We start from the raw sequence: 11,251 nt of genomic DNA, 5'->3' as shown, positions 1-11,251 counted from the left end.
ACGCCCTACCATTAACTGGGTAAGTCCTGCCCTGGTTCAATCTACCAAAATGCATCACCTCGCATTTGTCTAAATTAAACTCCATCTGCCATTCGTCAGCCCACTGGCCCAGTTGATCAAGATCCCGTTGCAATTGGAGATAACTTTCTTCACTGTCCACTATGCCACCAATCTTAGTGTCATCTGCAAACTTACTAACCATGCCACCTATATTCTCATCCAAATTATTAATATAAATGACAAATAACAGTGGACCCAGCACTGATCCCTGAGGCACACCGCTGGTCACAGGCCTCCAGTTTGAAAAACAACTCTCTACAACCACCCTCTGGCTTCTGTCAAGAAGCCAATTTTGTATCCATTTAGATACCTCACCCTGGATCCCGTGAGATTTAACTTTATGCAACAATCTGCCATGCGGTACCTTGTCAAAGGCCTTGCTAAAGTCCATGTAGGCAACATCAACTGCACTGCCCTCATCTACCTTCTTGGTTACCCCTTCAAAAAACTCAATCAAATTTGTGAGACATGATCTTCCACTCCCAAAGTCATGCTGACTGTCCCTAATCAGTCCTTGCGTCTCTAAATTCCTGTAGATCCTGTCTCTCAAAATATCTTCCAACAACTTACCTACCACAGATGTGAGGCTCACTGGCCTGTAGTTCCCAGGCTTTTCCCTGTAGCTCTTTTTAAACAAAGGCACAGCATTTGCCACTCTCCAATTTTCAGGCACCTCACCCGTGACTATCGATGATTCAAATATCTCTGCTAGGGGACCCGCAATTTCCTCCCTAGCCTCCCACAATGTCCTGGGATACACTTCATCAGGTCCCGGGGATTTATCTACCTTTAAGACTTCCAGCACCTTCTTCTCTGTTATATGTACACTCCTCAAGACATCACTATTTATTTCTCCAAGTTCCCTAACATCCATGCTTTTCTCAATAGTAAATACTGATGAGAAATATTCATTTAGGATCTCACCCATCTCTTGTGGATCTGCACATAGATGACCTTGTTGATCCTTAAGAGGCCCTACTCTCTCCCATGTTACTCTTTTGCCCTTTATGTATAAAAGGTCTATCCCTTATAAACCTTAAGGGATAAACTTTAAGGGATAAACCTTAAAAGGTTTATCCCTTATCCTCAAACTATGACCCCCTAGTTCTGTACACCCCACCATCAGGAACATTCATTCTAAATTTACCCTTTCTTACTCTATTAGAATTTTGTAAGTTTTTATGAGATTCCCCTCTCACTTATCTAAACGCCAGTGAATATAATCCTGATTTAATCTGTCCTCATATGACAGAACTACCATCCCAGGAATCAGTCTGGTAAACCTTCGCTGCACTCCCTCTATAGCAAGGACATCCTCCCTCAAATAAGGACACTAACACTGCACACAATACTTCCTAAAAGGTTCACTCCTTATCCTCAAACTATGACCCCTAGTTCTGGACTCCCCCGCCAGTGGGAACATTCTTTCTGAATCCACCCTGTCCAACCCTGTTAGAATTTTATAAGTTCCTCTGAGATCCCCTCTCACTCATTTGACAAACATATGAGATCACACGGATTACTGAAATCACTGGGTTATTCCCATGAGATCTGAAGCATGACCAATGTGTATTATATGTTTTCCATGGGATTAACTCATGCCTTACAGTCTCATGAGTGAAGATATCTTTTTGGTTGATAATGCCTTATTCAAATGTTATATTTTCTCATATTTTGCATTCCAATCCTTTGTCTTAACCCATTCACCCGAATGGAAAACAGAAAAACAGACAAGCTTTCTGTTCCTCCTGGTCCAAGATTAAAACAAAGTGTTTCTTTTTGTCAGTACAATTGTTGTGTTTTTCCTTGGCGTGGGGAACGCTATCACATGGTTTGCTCTCTGATAGCGAGCCAGACATTTATTTTGCTTGCCACTGACTTCACAGGAGAGTCATGATGTGGAGATGCCGGCGTTGGACTGGGGTAAACACAGTAAGAAGTTTAGCAACACCAGGTTAAAGTCCAACAGGTTTATTTGGTAGCCAAGTAAACCTATTTAGTCAAATAAACCTATTTGGCTACCAAATAAACCTGTTGGACTTTAACCTGGTGTTGTTAAACTTCTTACTGTGTTCGCAGGAGAGGCCAGTGGGCATTTTAAAGTTTAGCAGTGTCGGTTTACATTAACACTGCAATGAAGTTATTGTGAAAACCTCCGAGTGCCACACTCCGGCGCCTGTTCGGGTTACACTGAGGGAAAATTTAGCACGCCCAATGCACCTGACCAGCACGTCTTTCAGACTGTGGGAGGAAACCGGAGCACCCGGAGGAAACCCACGCAGACACAGGGAGAACGTGCAAACTCCACACAGACAGTGGCCCAAGCCAGGAATCGAACCCAGGTCCCTGGCATTGTGAGGCAGAATACTAACCACTGTGCTGGTACTGACAGTGGACTTTCTTCGACACTGTTATCTAGATTACGTTTCGTACCTTGACTAGAATTTTCACTTTGACCCCCAGCTCCCTGATCCCCCAACTCCACCTGATTGTCCTTTCAATATATTGAAACACATTAATCAGCAGGGTGTGAAACAGCTGGTCAGTCAAGGGTGGCACGGTGGCACAGTGGTTAGCAGTGCTGCCTCACAGCACCAGGGATCTGGATTCAATTCCCGGCTTGGGTCATTGTCTGTGTGGAGTCTGCACATTCTCCCCGTGTCTGCGTGGGTTTCCTCCGGGTGCTCCGGTTTCCTCCCACAGTCCAAAAGATGTACGGGTTAGGTGCATTGGCCATGCTAAATTCTCCCCCAGTGTACCCGAACAGGCGCTGGAGTGTGGCGACTTGGGGATTTTCACAGTAACTTCATTGCAGTGTTAATGTAAGCCTACTTGTGACAGTAATAAATAAACGTAAGCTCAATCACAGAATTCCAACAGTGCAGAAGGAGGCCATTCGGCCCATCGAGTCTGCACCGACTCTTCAAAAGAGCATCCCGCCTATGTAACCCCACATATTGATCCTACTGATCCCCTTAACCTACATATCTTTGGACAATAGGGGCAATCTAGCACAACCAAACCAACTAACATGCACAATTTGGAGTGTGGGAGGAAACCCATGCAGACACGGGGAGAAGATGCAAACTCTGCACAGACAGTGACCCAAGCCGGGAATCGAACCCGGGTCCCTGGCGCTGTGAGGCAGCAGTGCTAACCACCGTGCCATAATATGTTCTGATTATCAATCAGTGATAAAAGTGAAAAATCACCCCTCTCACCCGCCTTCACCCCTGGCCGTATATTTAGAGAGTAACTGAATGACGTCTTTATTATTGTATATGTTGAGAATTACAAGGGTCTGTTCTGATTTCCCAAAATCCACTGCTTCATTAAAGACAGTGTAGTCAGTGGAAAATGGGTCATCTTTCAAGTTAACAAAGTAAAACTTTACAGGACCTCTTGATGACATGAATGCCATAACCTTTGTTCTTGGGATGTTTGTTCTTAGGATGTGAGCATTGTCCTTGAGAAGGTGGTGATGAGCTGCCTTCTTCTACAGCTGTAGCCCATGAGGTGTAGGTGCACCCACTGTGTTGTTAGGGAAATAGTTTCAGGATTCTGACCCAGCGGCAGTGAAGGAACAGCGATAACCTTTGATTTGATTTATTATGGTCACATGTATTAGTATACAGTGACAAGTATTGTTTCTTGCCCATTATACAGACAAAGCATACCGTTCATAGAAAAGGAAAGGAGAGAGTGCAGAGTGTAGTGTTACAGCCATAGCTAGAGTGTAGAGAAAGATCAACTTAATGCGAGGTAGGTCCATTCAAAAGTCTGATGGCAGCAGGGAAGAAGCTGTTCTTGAGTCGGTTGGTACGTGACCTCAGACTTTTGTATCTTTTTCCCAATGGAAGAAGGTGGAAGAGAGAATGTCCGAGGCACATGGGGCCCTTAATTACGCTGGCTGCTTTGCCAAGGCAGCGGGAAGTGTAGACAGAGTCAATGGATGGGAGGCTGGTTTCCAAGACAGGATGGTGACTAACTTGGAGGAGAACATCCAGGTGGTGGAGTTCCCCATGTACCTGCTGCCCTTGCCCTTCCACAAGGTAGAAGTCACAGGTTTAGAAGGTGTTGTTGAAGGAACGTTGATGGGTCATCACAGAGCATCTTGTAGATGATTCACACTGTACACCAAGAGTGGACAGAGTAAATGTTTAAGTACTCAGATCATGCAGTCTGCTTTTGTCCTGGATGGTGTCGATCTTCTTCAGTGTTGTTGGAGCTGCACTCACCCAGGGAAGTGACTTGTGTCTTGTAGATGGCGGACAGGCTTTGGGGAGTGAATTACTCGCCGCAAGATTCCCAGCCTTCTGACCTGCTCTTGTAGTCACTGGGTGGGACTTTACAACCTCGCTCGAGCAAGACCGGAAATCCCTGCCTGAGGTCAACTGAGATTTCTGTCGTCGGACTCTCACCCACTCCAATTCCGTGGCAGGCGAGGTGGTAGAGTTCCAGCGACTGTGTTTATATTCAGCGACTGAGTTTCAGGTGAATGGTCACCTCCCAGGATGTTGATGGTGGGTGATTCAACTATAGCCATAGAGTCATTGAGCACAGAAAAGGCCCTTTCGCCATCAAGTCTACACCAACAATATCTACCACTCAAGTTGCGCTCATCCCATTTTCCTGCACTCATCCCATATCCTTGAATATTATGAAATCTCAAGTGCTCATCTAAATACATTTTAATGCTGTAAGGTTTCCGGCCTCCACTACCATCCCAGGCAGCGCATTCCAGATTCCCACAACCCCCTGAAGTGAAAAAGGTTTTTCTCAAATCCCCTCTGAATCTCCTGCCCCTCACCCGAAAACTATGCCCCCTCGTGATTGACCCTTCAACCAAGAGGAACAACTGCTCCCTATTCACCCTGTCCATTCCCCTCATGATCTCATGATCCCCACTGCTCTACCTATCTGACCAACCCATCTGTATCTTCCTGCAACCCTTTTCACTATTAATTTCCCTACCAATCTTGGTGTCATCTGTAAATTTGCTGACCATTCCCCCCACATTCTCATCTATATCATTTCTGTATGTAACAAACGATAAGGGTCCCAGTACCTTGTAGTACAAACTGGACACTGGCCTCCAGCCACTCAAACAGCCTTCTACACCATCCTTAATATCCGCTTACTAAACCAGTTTCAGATCCATCTCGCCAAGTTCCGCTGAATTCCAGCTTTGACAAAGGATTATCTGGACTTGAAACGTCAGCTCTTTTCTCTCCTTACAGATGCTGCCAGATCTGCTGAGATTTTCCAGCATTTTCTCTTTTGGTTTCCATTGAATTCCATGTGCTTTAACTTTCTCAATCAGTCTCCCACATAAACTACATCAACTGCACTTCCCCCATCCGCACATTTGATCACATTTTTGAAAAATTCTAACAAATTTATTAGGCATGACCTCCCTCTAACAAAGCCATGCTGACTATCCCTAATTAACCCATGCCTTTCCAAGTGGATATTAATCCTCTCCTTCAGACGTTTCTCCAATAGTTTCCCTACCACTAACGTGAGACTCACCGGCCTGTAATCTCCTGGTTCATCTCTACCATCCTTCTTGATGTTTGGAACTACATTAGCCACACTCCAGTCCTCTGGCACTTTCCCCATAGTAAGAGTTTTAACAACACCAGGTTAAAGTCCAGTAGGTTTATTTGGTAGCAAATGCCATTAGCTTTCGGAGCGCTGCTCCTTCATCAGATGGAGTGGAAATCTGCTCTCAAACAGGGCACAGAGACACAAAATCAAGTTACAGAATACTGATGAGAATGCGAATCTCAACAGCCAACCAGGTCTTAAAGATACAGACAATGTGGGTGGAGGGAGCATTAAGCACAGGTTAAAGAGATGTGTATTGTCTCCAGACAAGACAGCCAGTGAGATTCTGCAAGTCCAGGAGGCAAACTGTGGGGGTTACTGATAGTGTGACATAAAGCCAACATCCCGGTTTAGGCCGTCCTCATGTGTGCGGAACTTGGCTATCAGTCTCTGCTCAGCGACTCTGCGCTGTCGTGTGTCATGAAGGCCGCCTTGGAGAACGCTTACCTGAAGATAATCATGAAGGAGCAGCGCTCCGAAAGCTAATGACATTTGCTACTAAATAAATTAAGATGTATAACCCTGAACAAATACATTTAAGATGTTCCAATGAAAACCAAGCTTTAACCTGGACTTTGGACTTTAACCTGGTGTTGTTAAAACTCTTACTGTGTTCACCCCAGTCCAACACCGGCATCTCCACATCATGACTTGCCCCATAGCCAGAGAGGAATTAAAACTTTGTGTCAGAGCCCCTGTAATTTCTTCTCTTGCATCTCACAACATCAAGTTTGTTTTGGAGATGGCCATTGACTGACACTTGTGTAGCGTGAATGAAACGCTATGGTGGAGGCTTCTGCCTTTGGAGACATACTAAGCTCAGTAAATCTTCTTGTGAAACAACCCCGCCAATCACAGCACCGTTTTGCCAACCCTATTCCTTCACATCAACCACCTGTGATGTTAGTGTACCTTTAAGAAAGGTTTTTGTTAAATCATGATCTCTGCAGCTCTCACAGCTTCAGTGATGTCATTGTTGGCAGCTTGACTGGAAATGTCCTTTTATTGCTACTTGAGTGGCTTAAATGGGGTTGTTTGTGTTTACTTTGGGATTAGCTTTATGATCCTGCATTGTTAGGACGGTCGTGCGTTTATGGACAGTTTTCTTTTCATTCTCAGTTTGGAGCTGCAGGTTTGAGTTTCAGTTTTAGAAGGGGCAGCAAGCTAAAAAGAAGTGTTTTCCCTCTCTCCCTGTTGTTTTGAAAATTCTGCTGGTTAGCTGAAAACATGATCATGTTTTCCTGAAAGGTAAAAATCTGCTGTTATTGGGAGCTGGACTAGAGTCGCTGTGGCGTTCTGGGAAGCTACCTTGTCTTCAAACTGTTCTGAGTGAATTCAGAGAACTGCAGACTTCAACAGAGGACTCGATTTCCATTATCACGTGAGCATTAGACTCTGCTCTATTGAGTTTGTTTAAAGGGTTTTGTCTGAAGGAAGCTTGGTTTTCATTGGAACATCTTAAATGTGTTTGTTCAGGGTTATACATCTTAAATATCTTTGTTAAGGATTATACATTATAATGGTTGTTTTGTTTCTTGTTTGTAATTGATGAAAGTTCTTGCGGATTTTCTTTCTATTCATGTTAACTATATTCTTAAATAAACTTTGGTTGATAAAAGCTCCCGAGTGGGTCATTTGAATCACACCTGAAGTGAATGCTTATCCTAGCTAAAATCAAACTGCAAAACTTATGATCCAGGCGGGCTCCATAGAACACTTTGGAGTCTTTGACTGAAGCATAACACGTCTTCACCAATTCCCAAAGCCAACCCATGTTGGCCATCCAGATTTTCTTTCCCCGGAGAACTTGCTGCAATAAAACCTTTGACAATCTCGTCTGAAATAGCAGATTGGTATGCAGCACTCATGTGTTGTCTTGGATCTATTTTCTGTTCTTTGGTTGCAGCTGTAGGAACATGGTGATGATCAGCCAGGGGCACATCCCCTCCAGATTTAGCTCCACTGAGTGGTCCTCCACTTCCCTCTTCAGTTGCTCATAAGAGAGTCACACTTTCAACCTGAATGGGAAATGAGAAGTATGATTAGGGAAGGAATACCTGATGTGGTTTCTAATGGCTTCCCCATATGCTTTTAAGTTTAAGTTTATTTATTGGTGTCACAAGTAGACTTACTATAATACTGCACTAACGTTACTGTGAAAATCCCCTCATCGCCAAACTCCAGGTACACTGAGGGAGAATTTAGCATGGCCAATGCATCAAACCAGCATGTCTTTCAGACTGTGGGAGGAAACCGGAGCACCCGGAGGGAACCCACGCATACACGGGGAGAACGTGCAGACTCCACACAGACAGTGACCCAAGCCGGGAATTGAACCCGGGTCCCTGGCACTTTGAGGCAGCAGTGCTAACCACTGTGCCACCGTGCCGCCCCATATGCTTAAGGGAAACCCATGTCCTCTTGTTAAATGGCGCTGTGCCTGTCAGCCAGTGTCCCTCCAGCTTCTGTTCATCACCCTCATCTCTGAAAATCTGCTGGTTCCACCATTAAACATGGCTCATTACCAAGAGCGAGGGTCTCTTACCAATGCCTGTGACAACTTAAAAAACTGTAGGGACCAACACCCATTGTAATCTCAAATGACCCTGCTACTTTATTAGCTGGTAGTATTGGCTCTTTCCTCAGTTTCCTCCCACAGTCCAAAAGACCTGCTGGTTAGGGTGCATTGGCCGTGCTAAATTCTCCCTCAGTGTACCCGAACAGGCACCGGAGTGTGGCGACTAGGGGATTTTCACAGTAACTTAGTTGCAGTGTTAATGTAAGCCTACTTGTGGCATTAATAAATAAAACTAAAAAAGCGTATCATTGATACACTCACACTGAATTACTGGGGGTCCCGTGATTCACACCACTGCCTCTGAGCCAGAACTCTAGTGTCCTGTGCCAGGAATTGTTGGCCATGGAAGGGAACATTCGTAACCCGGTTCAGCAGGTTGGTGACCAGCCCACTCATCATCCCACCATCCTCTAGAAAGGAATAAATAGACACCAGGTGAGTTTCAGACAACGACCATCTCCAACAAGGAAGGATCTCCTCCCCCAGTGAATTACCCACCATCGGGATGCTAAGGGTTACCATTGTCCTTTACTCAGAACTCAGAGAATGTACTGAAAATACACATTCTGAGAAAACATATCTGAAATGGAAAAAAACTTAATATGTGAATAGATAAGATAACAGAACAAGTGTTAAGATGATAAGGGCGGCACGGTAGCACAGCGGTTAGCACTGTTGCTTCACAGCTCCAGGGTCCCGGGTTCGATTCCCGGCTCGGGTGACTGTCTATGTGGAGTTTGCACATTCTCCTTGTGTCTGCGTGGGTTTTCTCCGGGTGCTCCGGTTTCCTCCCACAGTCCAAAGATGTGCGGGTTAGGTTGATTGGCCAGGTTAAAAACAAAAAATTGCCCTTTAGAGTCCTGGGATGCGTAGGTTAGAGGGATTAGTAGGTAAAATATGTGGAGGTAGGGCCAGGGTGGGATTGTGGTCGGTGCAGACTCGATGGGCCGAATGGCCTCCTTCTGCACTGTAGGGTTTCTATGATTTCTATGAATCTGACTTGCTGTCGACGTTGAATGGTTCTTATTTTTGTATTATTTTCACCCGTGACTACACTGGCCCTTGTCCAGCAACAATTTGGTCTTCAAGTTCACATTCCTGTTTTCAAGTTCTCCCCCTCAGCCTCTCTCAGTAATCTCCTCCAGCCCTCTGAGATCTCTGCGCTCCTCCAATGCTGGTTTCTCCTAGCCGTGTCTTCAGCTTAATCAGTGTCCGAAGCTATGGAATTCTCTCCCTCAATCTCAGAGACCTAAGCTCTGGAATTCCCTCCCTCAACCTCAGGGGCTTAAACTCTACAATTCCCTCATAAAGTCATAGTCATAGAGGTTTACAGCATGGAAACATGCTGTAAAACAGCCCAACTTGTCCATGCCGCCTTTTTTTTAACCCCTAAGCTAGTCCCAATTGTCCGCATTTGGCCCATATCCGTCTACACCCATCATACCCATGTAACTGTCTAAATGTTTTTTAAAAGGCAAAATTGTACCCGCCTCTACTACTACCTGAAGCGCGATTAAATCACTCGGGAGGCTAGATTGTACCCGGGAAATAAAGGCTTTTATTACTAACAAGAATGGAGCACACTATATACAATACAATCCCAGACTAAAGGATCACCAGGCAGTGCAGTGACCTTTATACTTCCCCAGGTAGGCGGCGCCAACTGGAGTGTACCACAGAACAATATCAACAGGTAGAACAGCCCAACCCTAACCCCAACAGTGACAACAGTAACATATCTACAAACACCCATAGTGCTGACCATCCATGGCTCAGCACTCATAGTGGTAACCAACTATGGTTCACCACACTACCTCTGGCAGCTTGTTCCAGACACTCACCACCCTCTGTGAAAAAATTGCCCCTCTGGACACTTTTGTATCTCTCCCCTCTCACCTTAAACCTATGCCTTCTAGTTTTAGACTCCCCTACCTTTGGGAAAAGATGTTGACTATCTAGCTGATCTATGCCCCTCATTATTTTATAGACCTCCGTAAGATCACCCCCTAAGCCTCCTACCCTCCAGGGAAAAAAGTCGCAGTCTCTCCAGCCTCTCCTTATAACTCAAACCATCAAGTCCCGGTAGCATCCTAGTAAATCTTTTCTGCACTCTTTCTAGTTTAATATCCTTTCTATAATAGTGACCAGAACTGCACACAGTATTCCAAGTGTGGCCTTACCAATGTCTTGTACAACTTCAACAAGACATCCCAACTCCTGTATTCAATGTTCTGACCAATGAAACCAAGCATGTCGAATGTCTCCTTTACCACCTCAGAGGCCTAAACTCTGCAATTCTCTCCCTAAACCTCTCCACCTCTCCATCTCTCGCTCTCTTCCTTTCCTCCTTTAAGACATCCCATAAAGCCTACCTGCTTGAGTGAGCGTTTCGATTTGATTTGACTTGATTTGATTTATTATTGTCCTATGTATTAGCATACAGTGAAAAGTATTGTTTCTTGCACGCTATACAGACAAAGCATACCGGTCATAGAGAAGGGAAGGAGAGAGTGCGGAATGTGTTACAGTCATAGCTAGGGTGCAGAGTGTTACAGCCATAGCTAGGGTGTAGAGAAAGATCAACTTAATGCGAGGTAGGTCCATTCAAAAGTCTGATGGCAGCAGGGAAGAAGCTGTTCTTGAGTCGGTTGGTATGTAACCTCAGACTTTTATATCTTTTTCCCGACGGAAGAAGGTGGAAGAGAGAATGTCCGGGGTGTGTAGGGTCCTTAATTTTGCTGGCTGCTTTTCCGAGGCAGCAGGAAGTGTAGACAGAGTCAATGGATGGGAGGCTGGTTTGCGTGATGGATTGGGCTACATTCACGACCTTTTGTAGTTCCTTGCAGTCTTGGGCAGAGCAGGAGCCATACCAAGCTGTGATCCAACCAGAAAGAATGCTTTCTATGGTGCATCTGTAAAAGTTGGTGAGAGTCATAGCTGACATGCCAAATTTCCTTAGTCTTGTGAGAAAATAGAGGCGTTGGTGGACTTTCTTAACTATAG

Source organism: Mustelus asterias, chromosome 29, assembly GCF_964213995.1.
Source record: "Mustelus asterias chromosome 29, sMusAst1.hap1.1, whole genome shotgun sequence".
In the NCBI taxonomy this organism is placed as follows: Eukaryota; Metazoa; Chordata; class Chondrichthyes; order Carcharhiniformes; family Triakidae; genus Mustelus; species Mustelus asterias.
This window is presented reverse-complemented; position numbering follows the sequence as displayed.